Below are 13,252 nucleotides of genomic sequence, written 5' to 3'. Positions count from 1 at the left end.
AGGGGTACTCCACTGCTCAGCGTTTGGAACAAAATGTGTCGGGAGCTCGAGACGTCATAGCACGGCTCCTCATGACGTCACACCCCGCCCCCTCAATGCAAGTCTATGGGAGGGGGAGTGACAGCCGTCACTCCCCCTCCCATAGACTTGCATTGAGGGGGTGGGGCGTGATGTCATGAGGGGGCTGGGCTATGATGTCACGAGCTCCCGGCTCTAAGCATTCGGAACATTTTGTTCCAAACGCCGAGAGAGGTTAGTAGAGATGAGCGAACTTACAGTAAATTCGATTCGTCACAAACTTCTCAGCTCGGCAGTTGATGACTTTTCCTGCGTAAATTAGTTCAGCTTTCAGGTGCTCCGGTGGGCTGAAAAAGGTGGATACAGTCCTAGGAAAGAGTCTCCAGCCCACCGGAGCACCTGAAAGCTGAACTAATTTATGCAGGAAAAGTCATCAACTGCCGAGCAGAGAAGTTCGTGACGAATCGAATTTACTGTAAGTTCGCTCATCTCTAGAGGTTAGCTATACTTTTTAATTTTTTTATTACTAGACTGCTATCTCTTTTGTTCGCCCCATACACAAACAAACACTTGGACAATTATTCATGTATGTTAAAAATGGAGACAAGCAGCTGCCAGAACCTCTGCTTATCTACCCCAAGAAATAAAAAGCAACAGGCAGTTGACACAAAAACAGGCCTGATCCTGCTTTCCTCCACGATTTGCCATTGGGGTAAGTCAGGAGCCAACCATACAAATTAGATATTTAGCAGCTACAACTGACACTTATTCCTTACACTGGTTTTTGCCATTTTTTTTTCTGCAGGGTTAATATGTAGACTAAGAGTTACTTCTATTTTACATACAGTAAACTGAAAAAAAGGCCACAGAGCGGGTCTCTGTACTCTCTTACAAATACAGTCACATTGCCACGGACTCATATGTAGTTTTACTTATTTCAAAGGGGAATATGGCTTCTACTACTCCCCTCTCCCCCGTGTAGCCTCAAACCAGTATCCGCGTTGCTAGTAGCGATCTCTTAGTTCCAACCACTAGCAGGCACGATCATTCAGGTATTTAAATGAAGACTTTTATAATAATACATAACATATAGAAATACAATATCCAACGCATGTTCGGGGGTCCCCCCCCCCCCACCTTTCCTCAGGGATATACTACAGATTCTTAAATTCTCAAACATTTATAGCTCATAGCTCCACCCCAAGGATCTGAACTTGAGTGACCTCTAGTTGCTGAGAGCCTACACCCTTTCCAGCATCTCATTTAACCCCTTAGGCACCAATGTATCCAGTTTAAAACTATAAAAAAAACTCTCTCTCCTACAAAGCATATTAAATCTTGTAAAACCTTTTATTTGCTCGACTGGGGTCACTTAAAAGGTTTTGATTAGAATCCTGGTGCCACATAAAATGCCGAGACACACTGAGCTTTGTATACTGGTACAGTGATCCCTCAACATACAATGGTTTCAACATACAATGGTCTTTTCTGGATCATTGTAAGTTGAAACCAGACTCAACATACAATGCTACGGACAGTCCAGATCTGTGAAACAAGTCAATGTCTGAAAGAACCGACCAATCAGAATGGGCATTTCACTGGTAAAACACCTGTATTACTGAAGTGCATGCACTGACTGGTGTCTGGTGGCGACCCCTACAGTACAGAGAGGTATTACATGTTCTGTACTACTCTTTACCTGTACGGGGTTACCTGCTCCTTTGGACACCAGGTAAGGGCGACTCCATGTTACTTTTTTTAGGACATTGCATGTACTGTACAGGACCCCGAAGAAGCTACTGTCCTCTACATAGACCAGTGTTTTCCAAGCAGGGTGCCTCCAGGAGTTGCAAAACTACAACTCCCAGCATGCCCGGACAGCCTTTGGCTGTCCGGGCATGCTGGGAGTTGTAGTTTTGCAACAGCTGGAGGCTCCCTGCTTGGGAAACACTGACATAGACAGTGATTTACAGCTCCCAGCAGATCTTTCCTACTTTTATATGTAAGGATTTGCTTTATCTATATTAATTATCTACTTATCTTTCTTTACTTCTCACTTTCTCCTATTTTTGGATGACATTTTGGCGCCTTTAGAACCAATTACCAAGTTTCCATAGAGTTCTGGTCTCAACATACAATGGTTTCAACATACAATGGTCGTCCCAGAACCAATTAATATTGTAACTTGAGGGACTACTGTACTTGATATTAAAACGATGCAAATTAATTCACTTCCTTAAATGTTGTGTAGTTCTGCCTACATACTGGAGGCCACATGGGCACTCCAGTATGTACATAAAATTACACCCAGTCAATGTCAGGAGAAAGTATAGAAATTAAAACTATTATATTACTTTTAATTTTTGTTTTTCCTATTCCTAATTTTTGTTTTTCCCTATTCCTAATTTTTGTTTTTTCATATTGGCATGTACCACACTTCGCTACTCCACATTTAAACGCTCCCATTTTCATGATTTTAGTTTTTTGTTTTAGTTTTATTCAAACAAGGGTATGATTGTGCTACTTTCTCTCCTACAGTTCTAGCCCTCCGAGAGATAATTTTTGTTTTTTTTTATTACTTCCATTTCCTCCTTCAGGAAATGGTCATAGAATTACTTCTATCTCTTTTGCACTATAACAAGTCACAAACACTGTACCATATTTTTTATTTCCCTTTTTTAATCTTTTTTTTCCTTTTCCTTGTCCCTCTGTTTCTATCAATATCATCCGCCCTTTTCCTGGCCCCTTTTATTATTGCAGCAGGATAGTTTTTTGTACTAAATCTTTTTTTCTATTATTTCGGCTGGCTTTTCATAACTTTTATTCTCTGAACAATTTCTTCTTATTCTATTCAGTTGTCCAAACGGAATATTCACTTTCCAGTTCCTAAGGTGCTCACTTTTAAAGTGCAAGTAGCCATTCGTGTCCACCGGTTTGAAGTGTGTTTTGGTGTGTATTGCCCCTTTTATATACAATTCCAGATCTAAAAAAAAACTAATTTTTCTTTGCTAATATTTTCAGTAAAATTAACACCCCAACTGTTATTGTTTAAAACATTAAAAAATGCATAAAAAGATTTTTGTTCCTCTCCAGATCATGACCAGATTGTCTATGTATCTCTTTTTAAAAATTGTCACGTGCAAATCTACTTTCCCCAATAAAATATTTCTCAAATGCCCCCATAAAATAGTTTGCAAAAACTGGCGCACATTTTGCGCCCATTGCTGTGCCATGGTGCTGAATAAAAAATTTGTCTTCAAATATAAAATTATTATTCTGTGCTATCGGCATTAAAATGTCAGGTTGTAGAATTTTTCTCACCGCTCTCACACCTACATCCAGAGGTGTATTCGAGTACACAGAGACTATGTCCATTGTTATAAGCCAATAGTCTTCTTGCCATTGTATTCCTTTCAATAAAGAGAACAGATGTCCCAAATCTCTCAAACAGGAGGGGAGAGATGTAACAGTTTTGCAAGATATCATCAATATATTCCCCTGGATGACTAGAGAGGGATTCCATCCTGGCTATAATGGGTATTCTGGGGGGACAAATTGGATCCTTCTGTAGCTTGGGTAAAAAATAAAAATACGGAATAAGGTGCTTACTTTTAAAATGCAAGTAGCCATTCACGTCCACCGGTTTAAAGTGTGTTTTGGTGTGTATTGCCCCTTGTATATACAATTCCAGATCTAAAAAAAAAAATTTTTTTCTTTGCTAATATTTTCAGTAAAATTAAACACCCCAACTGTTGATGTTTAAAACATTAAAATTTTCATAAGGTTCCTTTTGTTCCTCTCCAGATCATGACCAGTTTATCTTTGTATCTCTTATAAAAAAAATAAATAATCAGGGGATGAATCACCATACCCGAAGAGGATAGCAGCGGGTCCAGACGATACCTGGGAGATTTACTGTGTACCCATGTGAGTGGGTATTGTTACCACTCACAGATTGTAAGTAAAAGAACGCAAGCATAAGTGTATTTGTTTGTTACCACTGCTTGGGAACAAAGAGCTTCTTCCGAAAAATAGATTTTCCTTTTATAGATGCTACTGTTTTTTCCGTCCCTGGAAGGAGTGAAATTTCATACCTGTCCAGGCCTGGATGATAGTGACGAGTTCACGTGTATATAAATTGCTGATTTTTTTTCAAGCGGATCCAGTGAGGACTCTGCTGGATCACAATGGAGATTTTTAAAGAAGTACAAATGTAGAGAGTATGGTGAATGGAGTGGAGCTGAGGTTTTGTATGGAAAAGAGCTTAAAAATGGCATGCATGGATAAAATGAATGTGACTGTGTCCCTTCCAGTTCTGTTCAAAAAGAGGAGGAATTCTCAGTGGTATAGGACATGGAGGATTACATATGACATGACATTGATGTAGGTTATTTGAAGTTTTATATTAATAATGGGTGTATCCCAAAAGGTCTCCAGTTGGGGCATAAGCCCAGCTTTCGTAAAGGGGTATTCCAGGCAAAAACATTTTATCCCCTATCCAAAGGATAGGGGATAAGATGTCTGATCGTGGGGGGCCCGCTGCCAAGACCCCCGTGATCTCCCTACAGCACCCGCATTCTATGATCAGACATCTTCTCCCCTATCCTTTGGATAGGAGATGAAATGTTTTCCCCTGGAATACCCCTTTAATGATCCTTTACCAGTAAAGGACTGGTAGGATAAGCTATCTTATTGCTCTATTCTATTAATGAAAATGCTTATTGAGAAACGGCAGAAGTTATGTAGTCATCTCTTTGATAAGATCCTAGGAAAGGTAATGGGTCATTCCATAAGCAGTGCTGCAATAGAACAAAAATTCTGCACAGAAAATAAACAGACGAGATTTTGGGAAACAAAATGGAGATAAGGGAAAGTATTGGAAGCCCAGGGGAGGTATTGCTCCACAAAGTAGCAAAAAATTTGAAACTGGTTTTGTAGTTGAAGTGACAAAAATACTATCAATGCACAACCACGAGAGCTATATAGTAAGATTGTACAGAAGAAGGGTATACAAAAAACTAGTAGTCATACAAAGACCAATAATCATCAGAGATATTCAGGGAGAGGAAAATATTGGAACTCAATTTCCCCAACACAAACAAGAGCAGGGCTTCTATGGGGGCCACATGTTTAAATATAGTAGGACGTTTTATAATAGTACTTATAAAATGCAGAGAGAAAGTGTGACAAGTGAGTTGGGAGATCAGAAGGAACAAATTAATGTGGAAAAGAGACATGAGAGGATTGAAGAAATGGAATTAGGATTACTGGAAGAACAACAAAAGGAAGAGATTATTAATGATCAGGGATTCTGTCTCCTGTTTTTTTTTTTTTACACCTCTCTGAGGCTCTGTCAGAGCCTTGGTTAAGATCTATGGAGAACGGGGTGGAAGAAATAAACAAGAGAACAGAATTGAGCAGAGGACAGGCAGTGAGCCCAATGTTGAATGTCATGAAAAAAAAAAAACGTAAAGACTAAATTATTGTTGCCGAGCCCTGTAAAAATGACCAACTTCTTCACCCCAGTGGGAAGAACAAGAACAAGGAAGAGGTTGGAAGAAGAGGGGGGGGGGGGGGAGAAGAAGAAGAAAGTGAGTAGGGAAAGGAGTCCAAAAGACTAAGAGAAGCGTAACAGAACAAAAGATGACATCCACAGAAGAACTTTTAAGTCATCTAGACATACAGTTACGTGGGATGAATTTGCAGTTTTAAATAAGGGCCTGACTTTTTTTGCCTGACAGCACATATGGATCTCTTTGAGGCTTTTATAGATTTAAATGATTTTGTACGAAAATTAACCCTTAACATAAAAAAGAAGAAAAGATTCAATTTTTTACAGTAAATGAGAGCATAATTAATTATGTGAATGCAGACCCAGAAAAAAATTACGGATGTCCTTTTAAATGCGCCCATCACATCACGTTTGAAAAAAATATCACAGTTCTACACAAACCCATTTCAAGGGGGATTTTATAGAAACTTTTTAAGAATTAGTTCTTAATGATCTGAGGAAGTTGGATATGGAAAATAGCATGAAAGGAAGAAGATAGAATACAAATTTAACAAGAATAGAGGAAAGACAAAAAAAGTTGCAAGATAATGAAAGTATAGTAATTAAAAAGTGGATAAGAGGGGAAGAGATGGTGTTAATGGATGTAAATTATTACAGAGAGGAAGCGGAATTTTTAGGAAAAAGCTTGTAGAGATTATAGAAAAAAAGGATACAAGAATAAAGTTTTAAATAAAGTAGAAAATAATATCTGGTTGACAATACAGTTATTCAGTATTTTTATTTTTTTACCCAAGCTACTGAAGGATCCAATTTGTCCCAGCGGAAGACCCATTATAGCTGGGATGGATTCCCTCTCTAATCATCCAGGGGAATATATTGATAATATCTGGCAAAACTATGTCACATCTCTCCCCTCCTGTTTGAGAGATTCGGGACATCTGTTATATTTATTGAAAGGAAGACTATTGGCTTATAACAATGGACATAGTCTCCGTGTACTCAATATAATTATATATATCTCAGGATGTAGGCATGGGAGCGGTGAGAAATTCTACAACCTGACATTTTAATAGCACAGAAACAGCTTTTAGTGGATATATAATTTCACATATTTTATATTTGAAGGCAATTTTTTTTTATTCAGCACCATGGCACAGCAATGGGCGCAAAATGTGCGCCAGTTTTTGCAAACTGTTTTATGGGGGCATTTGAGAAAGATTTTATTGAGGAAATATCTGGATCAACTCAGTAGGGACTCATTAGGGATATAGGTTGAACTACATGGACTCTGGTCTTTTTTCAACCTTATGAACTAAGTTACTATGAAAGTAGATTTGCACGTGACAATTTTTAATGAGATACATAGACAATCTGGTCATGATCTGGAGAGGAACAAAGGAATCTTTTTATGATTTTTTTAAATGTTTTAACCCCTTAAGGACGCAGGACGTAAATGTACGTCCTGGTGCAGTGGTACTTAACGCACCAGGACGTACATTTACGTCCTGTGCATAACCGCGGGCATCGGAGCGATGCCCGTGTCATGCGCGGCTGATCCGGCTGCTGATCACAGCCAGGGACCCGCCGGCAATGGCAGACGCCCGCGATCTCGCGGGCGTCCGCCATTAACCCCTCAGGTGCCGGGATCAATACAGATCCCGGCATCTGCATCAGTGCGCGATTTAAATGAACGATCGGATCGCCCGCAGCGCTGCTGCGGGGATCCGATCATTCAGAACGCCGCACGGAGGTCCCCTCACCTCCCTCCGTCCGGCTCCCGGCGTCTCCTGCTCTGGTCTGAGATCGAGCAGACCAGAGCAGAAGATGACCGATAACACTGATCTGTTCCATGTCCTATACATAGAACAGATCAGTATTAGCAATCATGGTATTGCTATGAATAGTCCCCTATGGGGACTATTCAAGTGTAAAAAAAAATGTAAAAAATGTAAAAGTAAAAGTAAAAAAAAAGGGAAAAATCCCCTCCCCCAATAAAAAAGTAAAACGTCCGTTTTTTCCTATTTTACCCCCAAAAAGCGTAAAAAAAAATTTTTATAGACATATTTGGTATCGCCGCGTGCGTAAATGTCCGAACTATTAAAATAAAATGTTAATGATCTAGTACGGTGAAAGGCGTGAACGAAAAAAAATAAAAATAAAGTCCAAAATTGCTACTTTTTTAATACATTTTATTAAAAAAAAATTATAAAAAATGTATTAAAAGTTTTTTATATGCAAATGTGGTATCAAAAAAAGTACAGATCATGGCGCAAAAAAATTAGCCCCCATACCGCCGATTATACGGAAAAATAAAAAAGTTAGAGGTCATCAAAATAAAGGGATTATAAACGTACTGATTTGGTTAAAAAGTTAGTGATTTTTTTTAAGCACAACAATAATATAAAAGTATATAATAATGGGTATCATTTTAATCGTATTGACCCTCAGAATAAAGAACACACGTCATTTTTACCATAAATTGTACGGCGTGAAAACAAAACCTTCCAAAATTAGCAAAATTGCGTTTTTTGTTTTAATTTCCCCACAAAAATAGTGTTTTTTGGTTGCGCCATACATTTTATGATATAATGAGTGATGTCATTACAAAGGACAACTGGTCGCGCAAAAAACAAGCCCTCATACTAGTCTGTGGATGAAAATATAAGAGAGTTATGATTTTTAGAAGGCGAGGAGGAAAAAATGAAAACGTAAAAATTAAATTGTCTGAGTCCTTAAGGCCAAAATGGGCTGAGTCCTTAAGGGGTTAAACAGCAACAGTTGGGGTGTTAATTTTACTAAAAATATTAGCAAATAAAATAGTTTTTTTTAGATCTGGAATTGTATATAAAAGAAGGGGCAATGCACGACAAAGTGCACTTTAAACCGGTGGACGCGAATGGCTACTTGCACTTTAAAAGTGAACACCTTAGGAACTGGAAAGTGAATATTCCGTTTGGACAACTGAATAGAATAAGGGGAAATTGGTCAGAGAATAAAAATTATGAAAAACAAGCAAAAAAAATAGAAAAAAAAAACACCAAAAAACTATCCTGCTGCAATAATTAAAGGAGCCAGGAAAAGGGCGGATGCTATTGATAGAAACAAACAGAGGAACAAGGAACAAAGCTTAAAAAAGGGAAATTATAAACATAGAACGTGCTGGCAGATAAGAACCATTTGGCCCATCTAGTCTGCCCAATAATCTGAATACTATGAATAGTCCCTGGCCCTATCTTATATGGAGTATAGCCTTATGCTTATCCCGTGCTTGCTTAAACTCCTTCACTGTATTTGCAGCAGCCACTTCTGCAGGAAGGCTATTCCACGCATCCACTACTCCCTCAGTAAAGTAATACTTCCTGATATTACTGCAGAAACCTTTGCCCATGTCCTCTTGTGGTAGTTTTTCTTTTAAATATCCTCCTTTACTGTGTTGATTCCCTTTATGTATTTAAAAGTCTCTATCATATCCCCTCTGTCTCTTCTTTCTTCTATACATGTTAAGGTCCTTTAACCTTTTCTGGTAAGTTTTATCCTGCAATCCATGTACTAGTTTAGTAGCTCTTCTCTGAACTCTCTCTAGATCTATATATCTATATCCTTCTGGAGATACGGCCTCCAGTACTGCGCACAATACTCCAAGTGAGGTCTCACCAGTGTTCTGTACAGCAGCATGAGCACTTCTCTCTTTCTACTGCTTATACCTCTCCCTATACATCCAAGCATTCTGCTACCATTGCCTGCTGCTCTATTACATTGTCTTCCTACCTTTAAATGGGCACTGTCAGGTACAAAAACTTTTTATCTGTTGTAAAGCATGCAAAAACAATAGGTATTGCAATTGCTTTCATTAGAAAATTTTCAGTATTTCATAATGAAAAAGCCAGTCAAACAACTGCAGATCATGGCACAAAAAATTAGCCTTCATACCGCCACATATACGGAAAAATTAGAAAGTTATAGTAATTAAAAGTTATAGTTGGTCAAAATAGGGCAATTTCAAACATACTAATTTTGTTAAAATGGTTTGAGATATTTTTTAAGCGGTACAATTCTAGAAAAGAATATAACCATGGGTATCCTAGTGACCCACAGAATAAAGAAAACGTCATTTTTACCAGAAAGTGTACAGCGTGAAAACAAAACCTTTCAAAATTTTCAATTTTCCCACATAAATAATATTTGTTTTGTTGCGCCGTACATTTTATGGTAAAATAAGTTATGTCATTACAAAGTACAATTGGTGACGCAAAAAACAAGCCCTCATATGGGACTGTGGATGGAAATATAAGCATGTTATGATTTTTAGAAGGCGAGGAGGAAAAAACAAAAATGCAAATATAAAAAATTGGTCCGGTCCTTAAGGCCAAAATGGGCCTGGTCCTTAAGGGGTTAAGGACCCAAGCATTTTTTGCACATCTGACCACTGTCACTTTAAGCATTAATAACTCTGGGATACTTTTACTTTTCATTCTGATTCCGAGACTTTTTTCATAACATTCTACTTTATGTTAGTGGAAAAATTTCTTGATGAGAAATGTGAAAATGTTGCATTTTTTTACTTTGAAACTCTCTGCTTATAAGGGAAATGGACATCCCAAATAAATGATATATTGATTCACATATACAATATGTCTACTTTATATTTACATCATAAAGTTGATGTTTTTACTTTTTGAAGACATCAGAGGGCTTCAAAGTTCAGCAGCAATTTTCCAATTTTTCACAAAAAAATTTCAAAATCTGAATTTTTCAAGTGGATCAATACAGATCACGGCATCTGCGCCAGTGCGGTACTTTGAATGGATGATCGGATCGCCCGCAGCTCTGGCGCGAGGATGCGATCATTGAAGTGGATTTGAAGGGCCTTCCTATTAAAAATAACCCATAAATGACCCCATTATAAAAACTGCAACCCCTCAAAGTATTCAAAAGGACATTCAAGTGTGTTTACCCTTTAGGTGTTTCACAGGAATAGCAGCAAAGTCAAGGAGAAAATTCAAAATCTTCATTTTTTTACACTGTGTAGGCTCTCAGCAACAAGAGGTCACTCAAGTTCAGATCCTTGGGGTGGAGCTATGAGCTATAAATGTTTGAGAATTTCGGAATCTGTAGTATATCCCTAAGGAAGGGGGGGGGGGGGACTCCGAACATGCGTTGGATATTGTATTTCTATATGTTATGTATAATAAAAGTCGTCATTTAAATACCTGAATGATCGTGCCTGCTAGTGGTTGAAACTAAGAGACCAAGGAGGGGATCGCTACTAGCAACGCAGATACTAGTTTGAGGCTACACGGGGGAGAGGGGAGTAGTGGAAGCCATATTCCCCTCTGAAGTAAGTAAAACTACATACGAGTCCGTGGCAATGTGAATGTGTTTGTAAGAGAGTACAGAGACCCGCTCTGTGGCCTTTTTTCTGTTTGCTGCATGATTATCGGGATGTGAATCACCATACCCGAAGAGGATAGCAGCGGGTCCAAACGATACCTGGGAGATTTACTGTACGGCCAGTGATTGAACGTGAGTGGTACATTGTTACCACTCACAGATTGTAAGTAAAAACGCAAGTTTAAGTATGTTTGTTTGTTACCACTGCTTGAGAACAGAGCCGCTCCCGAAAAATATTTTTTCCATTCATAGATGCTATTATATTTTACAAGAAGAAGAATACACCACTATACACAATGGCATCATACATGGGTAAAGGATGACCAGGTATGGAGTCTTCTCCCTGATAGCGACTATGCCGTTTTCTTATATGTTATTAATAGAAAAGATTTTCATGATGTTCACCTGAAACTAGACGCTTTACAAAGCAATATGCAGGGATGTGGAATTCCTATCGCCCGGGACAAGCAGTTCCGGGCAGGTGATTTTGTCCGGCCCTTAGCAGGGCCGGACCTGACAAGCGCGGCAGCACTCTGCAGACTGTATGGAGCGGGCTCCCGACTCCTGCCCGCTCCATACTCTGCAGCCCCCGGCTGTAAAAACCTGTGTCCTCCGAAGCAGAGCAGGGGGAGATGAGAAGCTGTGTATGTCTTCTCTCCCCTGCTCAGCAGACATGCGGGGGGAGATGAGGGGGCGTGGCTTCTTGCTCCCCGTGCAGACCTGCGTCCTCTGCCTTCACTCCCCCCAGCTGTAGCTTCGGAGAGCTGAGGAGAGGAGGCACGTCTGCACGGGGAGATGCATGTGGCGCTCACAGGGGAGTATGGAGCGGGCTCCACTATAGAGGTAGCCGGAGGGCTTACCCCTGTTCCCTGCTGTCCCGCTCTGTCATTGATAGAGCCTAGACCAGCCAGGCTCTATCAATGGATCACAGGTCACACAGATTAATAGAGTTCAATAGAATCAATTCATCTGTCTGAGGAATCTAATGATTCCTCATATAAGTGTAATAAAGTGTAAAAAAAAAAGTTTTAATATAAGTTTGAAAGACACATTAACCCAGTGGTCTCCAAACTGTGGCCCTCCAGATGTTACAAAACTAAAATTGCCAGCATGCCAGAACAGCTGTTGGCTGTCCGGGCATGCTGGGAGTTGTAGTTTTGCAACATCTGGAGGGCCACAGTTTGAAGACCGCTGCATTAACCCCTTCCATGTTAAAAGTTCAAATCACACCCTTTTCCTATATAAAAACATGTAGACATAAAAATAAGGAGATTTTTTAACACTTACCGTAAAATCTCTCTCGGAGGATCCATTGGGGGACACAGACCGTGGGTGTATCTTGCTGTCTCTAGGAGGTGTGACACTATGGTAATAAAAAAAAAAAGTCGGCTCCTCCCAGCAGGATATACCCGCCTTCAGGCTCTGAGGTAATCAGTTTAAGTTCTAGAGCAATAGGAGGAGGAGACCGTCAGGTCAAGAAGACCCAAAACTGTCCGAGAAGCAGAAGAAAAAACATAACTGAACACACCCTCGGACAGAGAACCAAAGGAAAAAATCCCAAAAAAGGGCGAGAGCTGTGTCCCCCAATGGATCCGTCGAGAAAGATTTTACGGTAAGTGTTAAAAAATCTCCTTTTCTCTATCGGCTCCATTGGGGGACACAGACCGTGGGAGGGCAGATAAGTAATCAGGCAGACGGCCAATCCACTGCTGCCTGCAACACTTTACGCCCCAGACTAGCATCAGCCGATGCAAAAGTATGAACTCTGTAAAACCTCAAAAAAGTGTGCAAAGACGACCAGGTAGTCGCCTGCAAATCAGCGAGGCCGAGGCTCTATTCTGGAGAGCCCAGGATGCCCCGACAGAACGAGTGGAATGAGCCACAACCTTGAAAGGAGGAATCCTCCCCTTGCAGCGATAGGCTTCCGAAATGGCGGACCGAATCCACCTTGAAATGGTGGCCTTGGAAGCAGGTTGTCCTTTGCGATGACCTTCCATAAGGACAAAAAAGGAATCACACTGACGAAATGAAGAGAGATGGAAGGATAAGCCCGAACAGCCCGGACTACATCCAGCTTGTGTAGTAAGTGCTCCTAGGATGAGAGGGAGCAGGACAAAGGATGGGAGGACAATGTCCTCACTGAGATGAAAGGCCGAGACCACCTTGGGCAAAAAGGAAGGATCTGGCCGGAAAACTACCTTGTCCTGATGGATCACCAGAAACGGAGAATGGCAGGAAAGAGCTGCCAGTTCAGACACCCTCCGGATGGAGGTGATAGCCACAAGAAACGCCACTTTCCAAGAAAGGAGGCGGAGAGACACCTCTCTACGG

General features: G+C 40.1%; 1 protein-coding gene across 2 annotated transcripts in view; it reads right to left on the bottom strand.

Annotated features, from left to right (window-relative positions):
* NCAPG (non-SMC condensin I complex subunit G) overlaps nucleotides 1-13,252 on the bottom strand; it is a 51,567-nt gene that overhangs the window by 5,965 nt on the left and 32,350 nt on the right. The window lies entirely within an intron of this gene.

Source organism: Hyla sarda, chromosome 1 (assembly GCF_029499605.1).
Source record: "Hyla sarda isolate aHylSar1 chromosome 1, aHylSar1.hap1, whole genome shotgun sequence".
Taxonomy (NCBI): Eukaryota; Metazoa; Chordata; class Amphibia; order Anura; family Hylidae; genus Hyla; species Hyla sarda.
The sequence above is the reverse complement of the archived record's forward strand: the minus strand, read 5'-3'. Positions and strand labels throughout refer to the sequence as shown.